The sequence below is a fragment of the Athene noctua genome, chromosome 19 (assembly GCF_965140245.1).
Source record: "Athene noctua chromosome 19, bAthNoc1.hap1.1, whole genome shotgun sequence".
NCBI classification, from domain to species: Eukaryota; Metazoa; Chordata; class Aves; order Strigiformes; family Strigidae; genus Athene; species Athene noctua.
The window spans coordinates 8,063,274-8,077,031 of NC_134055.1; the positions used below are offsets into that span (position 1 = coordinate 8,063,274).

Below are 13,758 nucleotides of genomic sequence, written 5' to 3' on the forward strand. Positions count from 1 at the left end.
TCCCTTTAAAAAACCTGCAGACTAGGCTAAGAGAATAAAGATACGGTAGTTACTGAACTGAAAGATATATGAGCCCCGTTCGCCTCATGGGCAGCACTGGTAAAGAATACACCATAGTGCTGATCTCAGGTATCACCATTAACATGCTGTTGCACACCGGCTCCTTCCAACACTGAATTTAAACATGACAGTGAAATAATCTCTTTGGAAACTACACACAGACTTTGTGTCTTTTAGTAGAGTAGCAGAAAGGATGTTGACCAGTAGAAGCATCAAACCCTTCAGCCTCTAACCAAGGTAGAAATGCCTCCCCTTGCTGTCTGTACTACACCAAGATAGAAGTTCTCTTCAAGCTGACATAGTACAAAATTAGTGACCGTCCTTAATGGAATAACAGAAGATGGCTCAAGCGTGCACCTCCCATTGGCAGAGGCAGCATTCAGATATGTAAGGTGAGCTCTCATGCTAAACCACACTGTGCAGCCTCATGAAAATCTTCCACCAGGAGCTATAAAACGCTGTGCCACAGTTGTGCCTTTGGACAATCCCAATAACTGACCTTCAACTTACATGCAAGATTGTAAAGCAAATTGCAGAGCTGATTTCCAGGTTTCTTCCTGCCTACAAAGCTGCTGTTGCTCATTGGGAGACCAAAAGAAAAAGACAAACCCAGTGCCAAAGCTGTGAGGAGGCAGTGTGCAACGTCACAGGCATCTTATTTACAGAGATGGAAATGCAAAAACTGCAAATTGAAAAGGCTGCAAGATGCAGGAATTGTAGAAAGAGGTGCCCTGCACAGGACAGCCCTCAGCAGTAGTCTGCCGTGGGGGATTTTGCCTGGGAAGTCATGGCATAGGGATGTCGTCAGTCACTCCAGGTCCTGACAGGCCTGCAAACTGCTGCCCATGTTGCAGCCTCTCAACTGACCATCAACTGAAAGACTGTAGGAAAAAACCATGGCACTGAATTTCAGCATTCTGATACTAGTTTTTTAGGTAAATATAACAGCATGTCTCTTCAAAATGCCACCAGGAGGCTGCACACAAAGATTCCCAGTACAGTGACTAGACAAAATGTAAAACCACGAAATTAGAAGGTTCCCTATGGGGTCAAAGCAGTAAACCTGATTCTGATTAAGTTGCATTACCAGATAGAAGCAGGATCTCAATAATTTACAGCCAGAGACAGGATAAGTGTCCATTAGCATTAGTGTCTATGGATGTACACTTTCTTTTTTTCCACATTTTTAAGACCTTTGAGACCACATCTGGACCTCCGTCTTTCCCTCGTCCTGGCTCTCAAGAACCACTGAAGTAAAACCCCTTCCCTTCAGGCAGAAGAGGAGCCTTCCTTCCTCTTTAGCATTCCCTATGCCCCCAAATGGTAGGTAAGGAAGAAGACCAGATTATTTGATGTGAATCTGGACAGACTAAATGGTCTCTAATGGTATCTAGAACAGAAAATTCAAAATCATTTTAAAAAGTTATGAGGTTGGACATGATCCAAATTGTAGATAAACACATCACCGCGAGATGTTCTTCAGATGTGTTGGTGGCTCTTAAGTTTAGGAACAAAAGAGCCTGATTTTTTTATTTATTTTTTTTTTTAATATAGTTGCCTTTCAGTATCAGCTATCTTGAAAAGGGCAAGTTTGAAGTCAATCAAAAATGTAACATAACATGCTAAGAAGAAAAAAAATAAGCTCGATCAATCACTACAGAAAACTGGTCTCATGATATTAATGGTGTCTAAACCTCTGTCAATGTGTTCTTGTGTTATTTTTCCTTCAGAAACCAATGAAGAGTGGCTCAACTCATTTGTGCCTCTTCCACTAATGAGCAGTGTACATCTCTTTTCTCCCAGAAATTATGACCTCAAGAATTAGAACTAATTTGACAAAAATCTATTCCATATGGTCATCCTCAGCTTCTGGAGGTTTAAAAAAACCCACTGCAACACATTTATTGACAGGTTAGAACTAGCTGTCCATCCAGTCTCCACCAAACACAGATGAGTGAGAATATTCAGGTAGAGGTTTGGGTTTTTGGGTTTTTTGGTTTTTTTTTTTAAGTAACTGCTTTATATTCAAGGTACCTGCACTTTCATGTGTATGTTTTTGAAAGGCATCATGCAAAATTACTCCTCTTGCTCTCCCAAATTTCAGAGACTAAGGTATTTTTCAGACTATGAGGACACTAAAATAAAAAAAAAATAAAAATAATCACAAAACAAAACTAGCAGAAGGGTTACAAGACCATAGTGATGGTTTTTCTTCACTGTGTGCCCAGTTTTGGGTTGGACAGAACATCCCTGTACTGCTTCTAGCTCCCAGTCACAGGAGATGAAGGCACCATCCCCTTGGGATGAACCAGGATCATCTCCACATCTTTTACTTTTCCCTGATGCTTTTAAGTGAACAAGGAAGGCGAGGGTAACAAGCTGCCAGCCACTTCTCTGGCTGACTAGCACCAGCCACCCAAGAGGTAGTTGCACAATTTTGTATATATAAAGCTTGTAAAGCACTTTAGGAAGCTGCAGGATGAAAAGGACTATATAAACCTAAGATATTATTATTATTAAACCAGTGATCTGACAAGAAGAGACAGCTTTTCAAATCTGTACAACAGCTTGAGCTGAAGAGATCAGGGAGTCCAATTTGAAAAAATAATAATTTGAAACGAATTTGAGGATTAGAAGTGGCAGCTCTTTTGTGGATTCTCCATGGCAGGTAAATTTAGTAGGCTACTTTAATTTTGCATCGTTTTAACTCCTGGCAATGTCCTGTGCATTGAATCTGACAGAGAGACAGAGTGTTTGAAGCTGTCATGGCTACATTTTAGTCTCCCAATTTTACAATCAGTGTTTGAATCTGCTGCTACAACTCCGGGTACAGAGATCAGAGGCTTATCAAAGAGGCATCCATTTCAAAGACAAGCAGCAGCTTTGACTTCATTCCTTCAATGCTTAAAATTCCTGAAAAAGCAGATGAGCATACCACAAAACAGGTCTGAAGGAAATCTATCAGCTGTAAACCTATTTCAGTATTAATTTTTTTAAGGATCTATTTTGGTCTCATATAAAATAAGTGTGTTTAGCAGAGATAATCCTCTCAACAGGTGAGCTTAATATATGCTTTTTCCTGTAACCGAAAGTACATTTTAAACAGGCTTATTGCTTTATCAAACATTAATTGAAGAACCACTTCAACCAGTTACCTGATTTTTTATTTTTTCTTTTGTGGACTAAGAACATCTTCCCTTTCCTAACAAAGCAACACTTCATTCCTTTATTGCTGTCCTTATTTTAACTGCATGGATGAACCAAGTGCACTGTAGTAGGCAGTACTACGTGTTGTTTGCAGAAAGATGGAGTAGTTTAAAGGTACACCACACTCAGGGAGACTGTATAGCTGCAGTGTGCTGTTGTCCACATTCAACCCTTGATTTTAAGCCGAGTTTCAGCACTCACATGATTGATATTACTGATCTCATCAGCATCCCCTCCCGTCAGGTCTGCAGTCAGGCTCGTGATGGGCCCTGCTCTGTACTGTGAAATGTCCCCACAGAGGGCACAGCGTGACAAGAGGAGCAGAACAGCAAGGAAAGAAATCACGCCAAAACAGAATTAACTTTTACTGGTGGTGCTAATTCTTCCTTTTAAGATAGAACTGCATTTTGCGTTTCTCTTCCTTCCCTTCTCATAGAAGCAGCACAAGAACTGCCCACACACACTGCCTGTCATCGAGACCTTTGTCCACTCACAAGAACCAACTGCTCAGTTGATTTTTGCTAGAAAGCAAGATCAGATTGCAACAGAGTGCCAAAGAGATGTGCAAATCTGATCCGAGTTCCTCCCGCTGAGCGCTGCCCAGCCCAGGAAAGCTCTGCAAAGCTTGCACAGGGAGCAATGGATGGTGTTTCCAGAGAGTCAAGAGGATCAGGTATTGGGAGGGCACGGCTGTGACGCAGGGTAATAACCTGGCTCCTGCCAAGGCGGTGCAGGTGGTTGCAGCCCCAAGCCCACCTCTAGCTTCGTGTCTCCACCGCAAACCTAGTGCTTCTTATTTCCCTGCTCCAGTTCTTCAGCCACTCTTCAGAGGCAAAGGGGGGAGGAAAGGGGATAATCAACAAGAGGTTAATTTGTCTGATTCAACCTTCCGAGGTCTGGCATTTCAGAGCACGGTCCCCGAAGCCGTGCTCAGCCAGCCAGCTTGAAAGGAAGCCGCACGCTTCTGACAGCCAAGGGCAGCAGCCAGGGAACACACGAAGCCGCATCTGAAACCCATGGTCATGCTGGCAGACTTAGCAAAGCTACACTGCAGGTGTAGACATGCCCTGAAGTGCACTGAAAGTGCCTAAGAGTTCAGCCCTCCAGTGCTCAAATCACTTCTGACAAACAGGACTGAGAAGTCTTAACACATTCAGGCGTTTGTAAAAGGCACCCCCAGCACTATCTTGCACTAAATGAAAGCTTAGGTTTAAAATGAGCTTTCAAAACTCCAGAATGTTTACAAGTCCCTCTTCTCACAGAACAGCTCATTTATCAGCATTCAGCCTATACACAAGAATTTCTTCTTGTGATTTCCTCCCCATTAAAAGGTCTCTGATGCACCCCCCCACCCCCACCCCCACGGTCAGACAAACTGAGGAGCCTGACATACACTTTGTAATACTTTAAAGCACAGTTATTTACCCAGTAGGAAATAAAACATTTAGAAAACCACAGCAGAAGACTTTACAAGATGCACTGATGCTGTATCGATATTAGCCAGTTCAACAAACAGCATTACACTTGTTTATGAACTGAAGCAGGTGATATTTTTCATTGCTTCCTTGATTTCAGTGAATCACAAGAAAACATACAAAACCATTTTGAGGCAGGCGGGCATGGGCTCAATGCTAGCCCTTAACAGATTTAAACTTTAAGAGTAATAATCGATGAACTGTTCCCCCAATACACAGATCTGTAAAATTTGCTGTAGAAACTAACCCAAGTGTAACTCCTGTGTTACAGTAAGTATCTAAGATCAGCAAAGCACATGCAAAAAGCTCATTTCCAACTTAACGGACTGGTCATCCCTATCTTTACCGCTGAACACTGGTCTAATGCTGCAGCTTCTGATAAAAACTTTCTAAAAAAAAGTCAGCGGATGTTCCACAGATAAATAACGACCTCCATACTTTAAAAATGCAGAAATATAACCATAAATAAGCATTAGTGCTTCAAAAATTGTGAAACCACAGTTTTATGGTTTTAAACAGAGACAAGGTGGATCATGAATGGTAGCAATGTATTTCAGATGAAAGCTTTCAAGCAGATGAGAAATAGTTACAGGAGTTGGAACCTGAGTAACTACAGTTGCATTAAATTATTCCATCTGCAAGTCCATTAAAAATTGTTAATGGTTTTGTATGGCTTTTATATTTATTGGGTGGGTTTATTCCTATGTGAGTCATACATATTTATTACCAGGGTCCAGATAATGGTTATTAATAAAACTTCTTTTATTTGCATACTGTCTTGATGCTGGCCTAAATATTTACAACTTGACTATAAAATAAAAGAATCCTCAAAAATTATAAATAGCACCAGGGATGCATCACAACTTTACTTTTTATATTGAAGTGAAAAGTTGGATCTGCTTGAAACAAAAGCAGAAACGATAAATCTCCTGAGTGAAAATGTTCACAAACAAAATGACTAGGTTACAGATTACAGTCAGAAGCTTTCCTGTTAAACACTAAATACCCTAACTTTCTGCAGGACTGCTCTTTTATGGTTAATTTTGGATGAAGTCTTGAGGTAAATTTTTAGGGGGATAAATGTTTGTAAAATCCTCTTAAAACCTATTTTCTTCCAGAAATTTTTAGTATGTTTTGCTTGCTTAAAACAAAAAAACAAACAACAAAAAAGAGGCAAGCATCCTGGCAACAGTTTTCAAGTAAATTAAATGACATATGAGAATTAAAGCAGCTGAAGTTAAGAGTCATTTTTATTTTAGAATTCTTTTTGCATTAACACATCTGCAGTGTTGATGAATATATGGAAAAATGAAATTGTGCTTCTATCCTGCCGTGTCTCCAATGTGACAATAAATCAACTTTTTTTCCTTTTAAAATGTCTGGCCTTGTAATTTATGTTTGCATAACCCATTACTAAATTCATAGTAGGTGTTTTAGTTGGCAAGCACAATTCCAGGGATTCAGTGGACCTATTTTAATACTGAGCTTTTGTTACAATTCGTAATTATGTGTAGAAATATATGTATTTTCTTAATTATAAAAACTAGCTTGCTTTAGCTTTGGATCTCTTCTTACTTCCTCAACACAAACGGTGCTTTAAAGCTTTGAAAGAATTAGTGATTTTTAGGCTTGAAAAAAGAAATGCATTTACCAGGTTGTTTTTTTCCATTTCTGAAAAAACAGGAAACGAAAAAGTTGTTCCTTTAATTACACCTGAATGACTTTGAGGTGGTCCAGTGGATGAACTGAAGTAGGTTTACAGCATATTTGTTCACAAAGTTAAAAGGAAAAGTACCAATTGAAGATGTTTAATTATTTCTTCTTGGCAAATACACATAGGAAGGAAGAGCAGGTATCTTGTTTACCTGTTATTCTTATGAGTTGAATCTTGAAAATAAGTTAGACTATTGTTCAAATTGCTCAAAACAAATATAGGAACTGAACTTAAGATCTGCTTTGAGAGTACCCAGTCTCATCTTTCTGTGATCTATATAGAAATTGCCCGTTTTACACTTCCCTTTATAAGTAACGTATCACAAAAGGTAAGAATGGGTGGTTAATTGTTGGTACCACAGCGAGAAAAATCTCAGCTATTTCAGCTAAATAAATGAAAGTATTTTCCCTTAAAAAAATAGTCAATGACGCATCCAGTAGATCGTGTTATTAGTCTTAATGCACACTTATTTAAACTACAACCATTCTTCAGGAGGAAGGATGACAAATGTCCTGTAAAATCAAGTCTTTTCTTTCAAGTTCTGACCTTGAAAATGCTCTCCTCTTTTACACCTCCACTCCACTCCCCAACCCTTCCCCTGCCCCAGCCATTCACTCTGGCCAGCTTCCAAATGGGTCAACGCTGGAAAGTTCAAGCAAAGCCAAGTACAACTTGAGAAAAACAAACTATTTGCTTTGCATTGTTTCATTCTTAGTGACAGGAGAAATTCATAGTAGCATCTAATGTTAACAAGAGAGATTAATCTGTAAATATTTGCTTACAAGTATGTCCCTCTGTATACCACAGTAATACCAAAAATATCCCCTATTCTATTTTGCAATGGAAAATACAGCACCCTTGACATGACTGAAATCTAATACCTGCAACTGATGTTGCTAGAAGAAAAATGCATTCTTCAGCTGTCAAGCATGTTTAACCAGAAAAATGCTTAAATGAAATAAATCTAAATTACTACAAGCAAGTGACTTCAGAGTAATTAATTTCTTCAACTACTCTAACGTGTTCATCAGTCAAATCAGATGTGTCTCCCTCTTGAATATTTTTGTAACTCTTGAATAAAGTACTCACCCATATATTTTCAGCTTTACAAAAAAACTTCTCAGGTAAACATGTAGAAAATTTATTTAAGGACATTTTTAAAGAAAATGGAGAGACAGTAACTCAAAAGGTCCTAGATAGTATGGTTTCAGAAAAATGCTTCAAATTAAACTTCTCTCCCTAGTAATGCAAAATCATTACTTCTGCAGGTCAAGGAAATTATTTTCCTAAATTCCAGACATCTACAAATGCTGCTGTACAGCTACAGTTACCTGTGGAATCCTACATACTAATAATCCCCAAAACACAGCCTCATTTTGTAAAAGGATCTTCTCAAGTCCTGCTATCTCAAAACAAATTCTACAGATTCTGCAACCCAACAGCCTGTTGCCCACCTACAACCTTTGCTGCCACCTTTTCCCTGCTGAGAAAAGCAAAATGGCTTGCTTTTGGAAAACAAACCATAACTGAAGTTTTACTGAACCAAGGATGCCAGTTCAATCAACAAACTGACCCAGTGTTTAGGGGGGCAGATTCACAGCTATACTGCAACACAGAAAAATTAGGCAGGTACACCAGATAAAGGCTCACATGTTAAAAAGGTTCGTTCCTGGCTTGGATTTGCTGTTCCTCAACGCACTGAGCTACAGCAAGAATCGCTGTGAGCATTAAGTAATGTGTGCACAGCAAATAGCAGGGGAGATGCCATCTGCCAGAGATTCTGGCTTCGCTTTTTGTGGGTGATAAAGACAATTTAAAAAAAAAAAAAAAAAAAAAAAAAGAAAGAAAGAAAAAATTAACAGTGGTGAAAATGGTCAACGTGCAAAAAAATGGAGGTCAGTTTTAGAGAATCCTAGAAAAATACAACTGTGAATTACAATTCTTTTATTGTTCCCTCACTTTCAAGGAAGTGAAAAGGCAGTAAGCGATCGTAATATAGAAAAGCATGTTAGAAACACTGATGTTTTTCCTATTAACAATTAGAATATGCTGAAGTCAAATATGTATTAAATTATGACAGCAAAATTATTGAGAACTCATGAATAAGGGACCTCCAGGATAAGGTTAGATCTGATTTAACCTAACTGACTCCACAAGACTATTTTTTAGATTACATTTTAAGACATGAAGCTATATTATTTTTCTGCAAAAAGTCACATAATAATAATAATATATTTATGCATTTAGCTTTTGAAATAACAAGCTCATATAGTACAAATTATCATAAACATCATTTACCTTGCAAACAGAACCTCTTCAGAAAATGGTAATATTCCATAAAAACACTGAAAGGGAGGACTTGGCACCTAAATATCATTATCCTGAAGAAGAGGTATAAATCTTAGTTGCAAACTTGCAAGGTAAATCATACATCTCTGTTCTTGTAATGTTGATTTTTATAGAAGGAAATGGTAACGTTTTAACTCAAGAAGGACAGTAGTCTATGTATTTAACATTCTACTAATGTTTTAAATAAATGTTTTTTAATAAAGAACTTTTTAACATAATTAAATATTGATACTTGCATTTGACTCAAATGAATAGAAAATATTATTTTCTAACAAATTGCTTCACTGCAAATTCATTTCTTCTTAACAAAAATCTCGTAAATTCTCCTTTTCAAAGCCATGGGAAAAGAGAAAGAGAGAACTTAAGCAGTATTCTTCCTCCTTTTTCTAGAAAAAATTTTTAAGTAGTAAGTAGGAAATACATAGAAAGGTGGCATTTTTTTATTCTCTACCATGTACTCAGACATTTAATATTTATAAACTGTATTAACTGCATTTAGTCATATTATGTTAGCTAATTTTTACATAAAAATGTCCTGTCTGTTCTTCCATACTCAGGCCCCAAAATTAACAGGAGTCCTTTATGTTCCTGGAAAAATGCTGATGAAGGGGAGGAAGGAACATCCATACACTATCAGGCACACAGGGAAAGTAAATTAAAAAATTATAAAAGAAAAAAAAAAGAAAAAAGAAAAAAGAAAAAAAGAAAAGAAAGTAGAACAACCCAGCTCTAGATGGCAGCAAATCAATATTCACCCCTATGTACACACACTGAGAGCATCAACTATTTTCAAACAAACTGTATATTTTTCAGTACTTTTTCTAGGCGTGTTATTATTTTCACTTTGTTTCAAATGTTAGATCAAAGTTGACTGTGCAGAGTTGTTAGGAATCAAGGACGGTTCACTACCAACAATTAGGAAGACATTCCTCTCATTTCAAGAGCTAATTCAGCCAGCAGAATTAATATTCTTATTTTTTAAGCTTAATTTGATTTTTTGCTGTAGAGACTGGATAATTGAATAGAACGATACAAAAGCACTGGAGACTATGAATTTAAGATTTTTAAATTTTTTTAAAAATTGAGCCCTTGCATAATAACTGTTCATTTCCTCCAGTTAATTATGACTTGCAATTATAATGTTATTTTTGTAAAAACGTAAAATATGCATCAACCTAATATGCAATATCATGAAGAAAACTGTTACCTTTATAACAATAAATTCTGCAGGCTCATCTATCTCTCTTTTGTGGCACTGGCACTGCAGGAACGTAACTGAGCAAGACAGGGACGATGGTGATAGTTCACGTAACAAGGGCAACAGTGAAAGCCAGGTTTGATGTAGGCAAGTAAACATCGCTAGAGATCAACCGAAGCAGCACAAAACTGAGCATGCAAAATGATACCTACAGTGTAAATAGATGGGCAACGGCTGCACCAGCTCCCGCTGCCACCCGAGCAGGAGCCCACAGGAGCACACGCGGCGGTGCAGCACTGCGTGGTCCTCAGTGGCAACATCACTGTCACGCTGCACAACTTGTGTTTATTTATAAAAGTGCTCCGAGTCAGCAGGCTGCCATGGCCATTCAGTGATAAGATACGCTATTCATATGCTCATCTGTTTTGTTTTCTGGCACCTTCCAATATTCCATTTTTTTATTTGAGAACATACTTAGGCTGTCTATGTTTAAAGGTTCTCCCACATTCTTCCGTAACTCTGCTGATCCAATCTTTAATCTGCTTTACAAAACACAGATGTCCATTAGAGCATTCAAAGGTAACCGTAACTTTCTAAATCTCACCAACAGAGCACATTTGCAACCTAGAAACAGTAAAAGGCAACAACAGTGAGGAATCACCACCAGGAAAAAAAAGTGACCAAAGTAACAAGCTCACAGGATAAGCTCCTATACCCAAATACATGCTTTATGCAGACACCTCACATTTGCCTGATTTTTTAGAGCTCATGCTCTCACATTAGAAAACTAATATCTTATTTTACTTCCTGAGAGCAGCTGGCCCAGGCCTCTCAAGCTGATCATTTGTCCTGTGCTCAGTTTAATGACCCATATTTCAGGTGAGCCTGGTAATAACCAATAGAGCTCAGCATTATCTAGTTTACATGGCTGAATCATAAAGGAAAGCAATGGAGAGTTATAGGTTAAACAGGCTTAAGTATTACTGTCCTCCCTCTTCATGAGTCTTTAACGATCACATATTACTTATTTACAAAGCCTAGGTTTATGCAGTTACTTGTTTTCTGGTATTTTTCACTGTTGTTGTTGACTAGCTTAGAATTATGCACCACTGCAAGTATTACACAAGCTTTTCTATGTTTAAAACAGAAACAGGTAAGCAAAAAGCAGTTACTCAGCTAGGAATCTTGGTAGGAATGAAGGCAAAGTTATCAACATTAGGAAGCATCCTCACTTTGTGCCAAAAATTATTAACCTGTGCAACTGAAATTATTTAGAGACTAAAACCCCAAAATTCTCAAAGATGGTCATTCAAACATTTGCTTGTTCACATCAGAATCAGCATATGAGAACATGATGAGTTAGACCAAGAATTTCACAGAGGTCAAAATACCCCAAAAGTACCACAGTTAGTCACAATAATTCAGGAATTATCACTATAAGAAAATAATCATCTGGTGCAGGGTGGCAATTCTCATGATATATTTTGAGATGCCTTCCAAGTAACAGTCATGTAAAATTGATGTTTCAAGTAATCTCCTGACCAGTCTCAGCCTTCCACAGTAGCTGCTCAAGATGAAACAAATTGAGACTGAAAATACCCCTCAACATCTATAAGCAGCAGGTCTGATATGACCTCTTAAATGGCATGAGGAGGTAAAAAGTATTTTTGCAATAGCTGAAATTAAGAACCTTTCCTAACAGTTTCTGCGTGTAAGAACTGCCACTGAATTCTCTGTTCTCATAAGGTTCCCAAACATGAGACACTTCTTCCCAAAGACTTCTCCCAGCATGCCAAGTCTGAAATAGTATTTTAACATTTTTAAATATTAAAAGCCCTAGAGTCATTCCTATAAACACAAAAATATTATATTTCTTTTGCAGCAATTTGATAATTTGCAAGGAAGGCAGAAACGAGCCAAATAGATCTGTCACATTTTTTAAAGTAAATAGAAATATCCTCATGTTCATTAGCAATTTTTCGAATCCTTTTCTGCTACACCAGAAATTGCTTTCAAGCGGACCTTATGGAAAGTCAGGAGGACATCCCAGACAGCAATGGATCGGAAAGTCAAGGCAATCGACACTTGTCTCCTGATTTATGGGGAGACTGGCTACAGCAGAGGAAAAGAGATGCTGGAACAGGCTAAACCACTACTGCCCTGACAGAGATGCATGCAGAATGAAAAACAAAATGTAAAATAGGATTCTAAAACAAATTGTTAAATTTAACAATTCCACCTTTGTGATTTGGGGGTTTTTTTATACCAAGAAAGTTGTTACTTCATCGGGGAAATTTAAATTAAACTGCACACTAGATTATTTCTTTATCTGAAGAATGGTCCTGCATGCAAGCTGTTTTCTACTACAGAACTCTTTTATGTTATTAAACAGAACATGTTTGATATTTTAGTAACATAAATGTATCAGTTTGCAAATGCCCATGGCTCAAGTTTCCTATCTACCTCAAGGCTGTTTTCACCATATTGGGTAGGTTTTACAGACAAGTTGCAGTTTTGGAAAAAAATGAGGTCAAGTAGTTAATAATCCTGCCCGATAATTTTCAACTGTCTTCCAAAACTGTCTAAGCTTTGAGAAGTATTCATAGACTTCCCTCCTTTTTGGGGAGTGCAGAAAACAGCTGAAGGTGAACACACAGCAAACAAGCTTAAACTTTTGTGTAAAGAGAAGTTTTCCAGCAAAGACAGTTGGACCCTGCCTCACTCAGTTTTTTGCCTCTTACACAGCCACATCTACCACACCAAGCGCCTTGGACAGGAGGGGGTGGCCCTGTCAGACCTTCTACATCTGAGCTACCTCCTCCATGCCTCTGCGAGCAACAACTGCATATCAAGTCTGTTACAGCTGGCAATTATTTCTTCTAAATCTTTGATCCCATTTTTTAGTTCTGTCAGAGAAAGTAGAAGGGGAATTAGATTGTGCTGCTGTTCAGAAACAAAGCTGCAGAAAGAGCACCACGGCAGAGAAGACTGAGAAGGCTTTCAACTTCTCTCCTTCCCCCTCTTCTTCCCCATAGTTTGTTCTCCCCGGCAAAGGGAATCAACTCAACTCATTCCTCACCCTCTCAGAGCTACTGCATTCACTCTCCATATTCTTTTGCTCCTTTTTAAAAGTTCTATTCCTTAAAAGCTGCAGTTCCAAAATTTTCTCTTCTTCAAAGAGAACTGATTTCTGCCCCACAAAGCCTCCTCAGGGTGTCAGTTAAGCGCTCCCCCTTCCCCATAAGTCACTCCTTCCCCTCCCTGGCTCAGATCCTTCAGCATCTCTCCCTCTGTACCATCAGGAAGCAAAGCAACATCTGCTACTTGAGAAGCAGCAATAAAGGTTAGAAAAGTTGCCTGCTGCTTCTCGCCCAGGAAGATACTTGGAAGGAACCAATACTTGTGTATCAGTTATCCGGAATGGGCTTTGAAACCCTAGAACATTCCTGGATGAACAGATTGCTGGCTATCATTGGGGGGAAAAAAAAAACCAACCAAACACAAAACAAACAAACAAACAAACAAGCCCTACACATTGCTACGCATTCATTAGTTAACGAGTTTATACGTATTTTTGATATAACTATGCATACGTGTACACAGACACACATGGTACACATGTTAACACGAGCACGGCAGAGTTTAAATACTCCCAGCTTCCTACACACAATAATCACCTTTCTGAGGTTTGCCTACCATCGGTCCTGACACCTTTTACACACCACCTGCTGCGTGCGACGAACATCCTCCAAGCA

At 38.4% G+C, this 13,758-nt stretch overlaps 1 protein-coding gene across 9 annotated transcripts in view; it reads right to left on the minus strand.

The window, feature by feature from the left end:
• The window catches only part of CUX1 (cut like homeobox 1), a 284,219-nt gene that overhangs the window by 213,220 nt on the left and 57,241 nt on the right, over positions 1 to 13,758 (minus strand). The window lies entirely within an intron of this gene.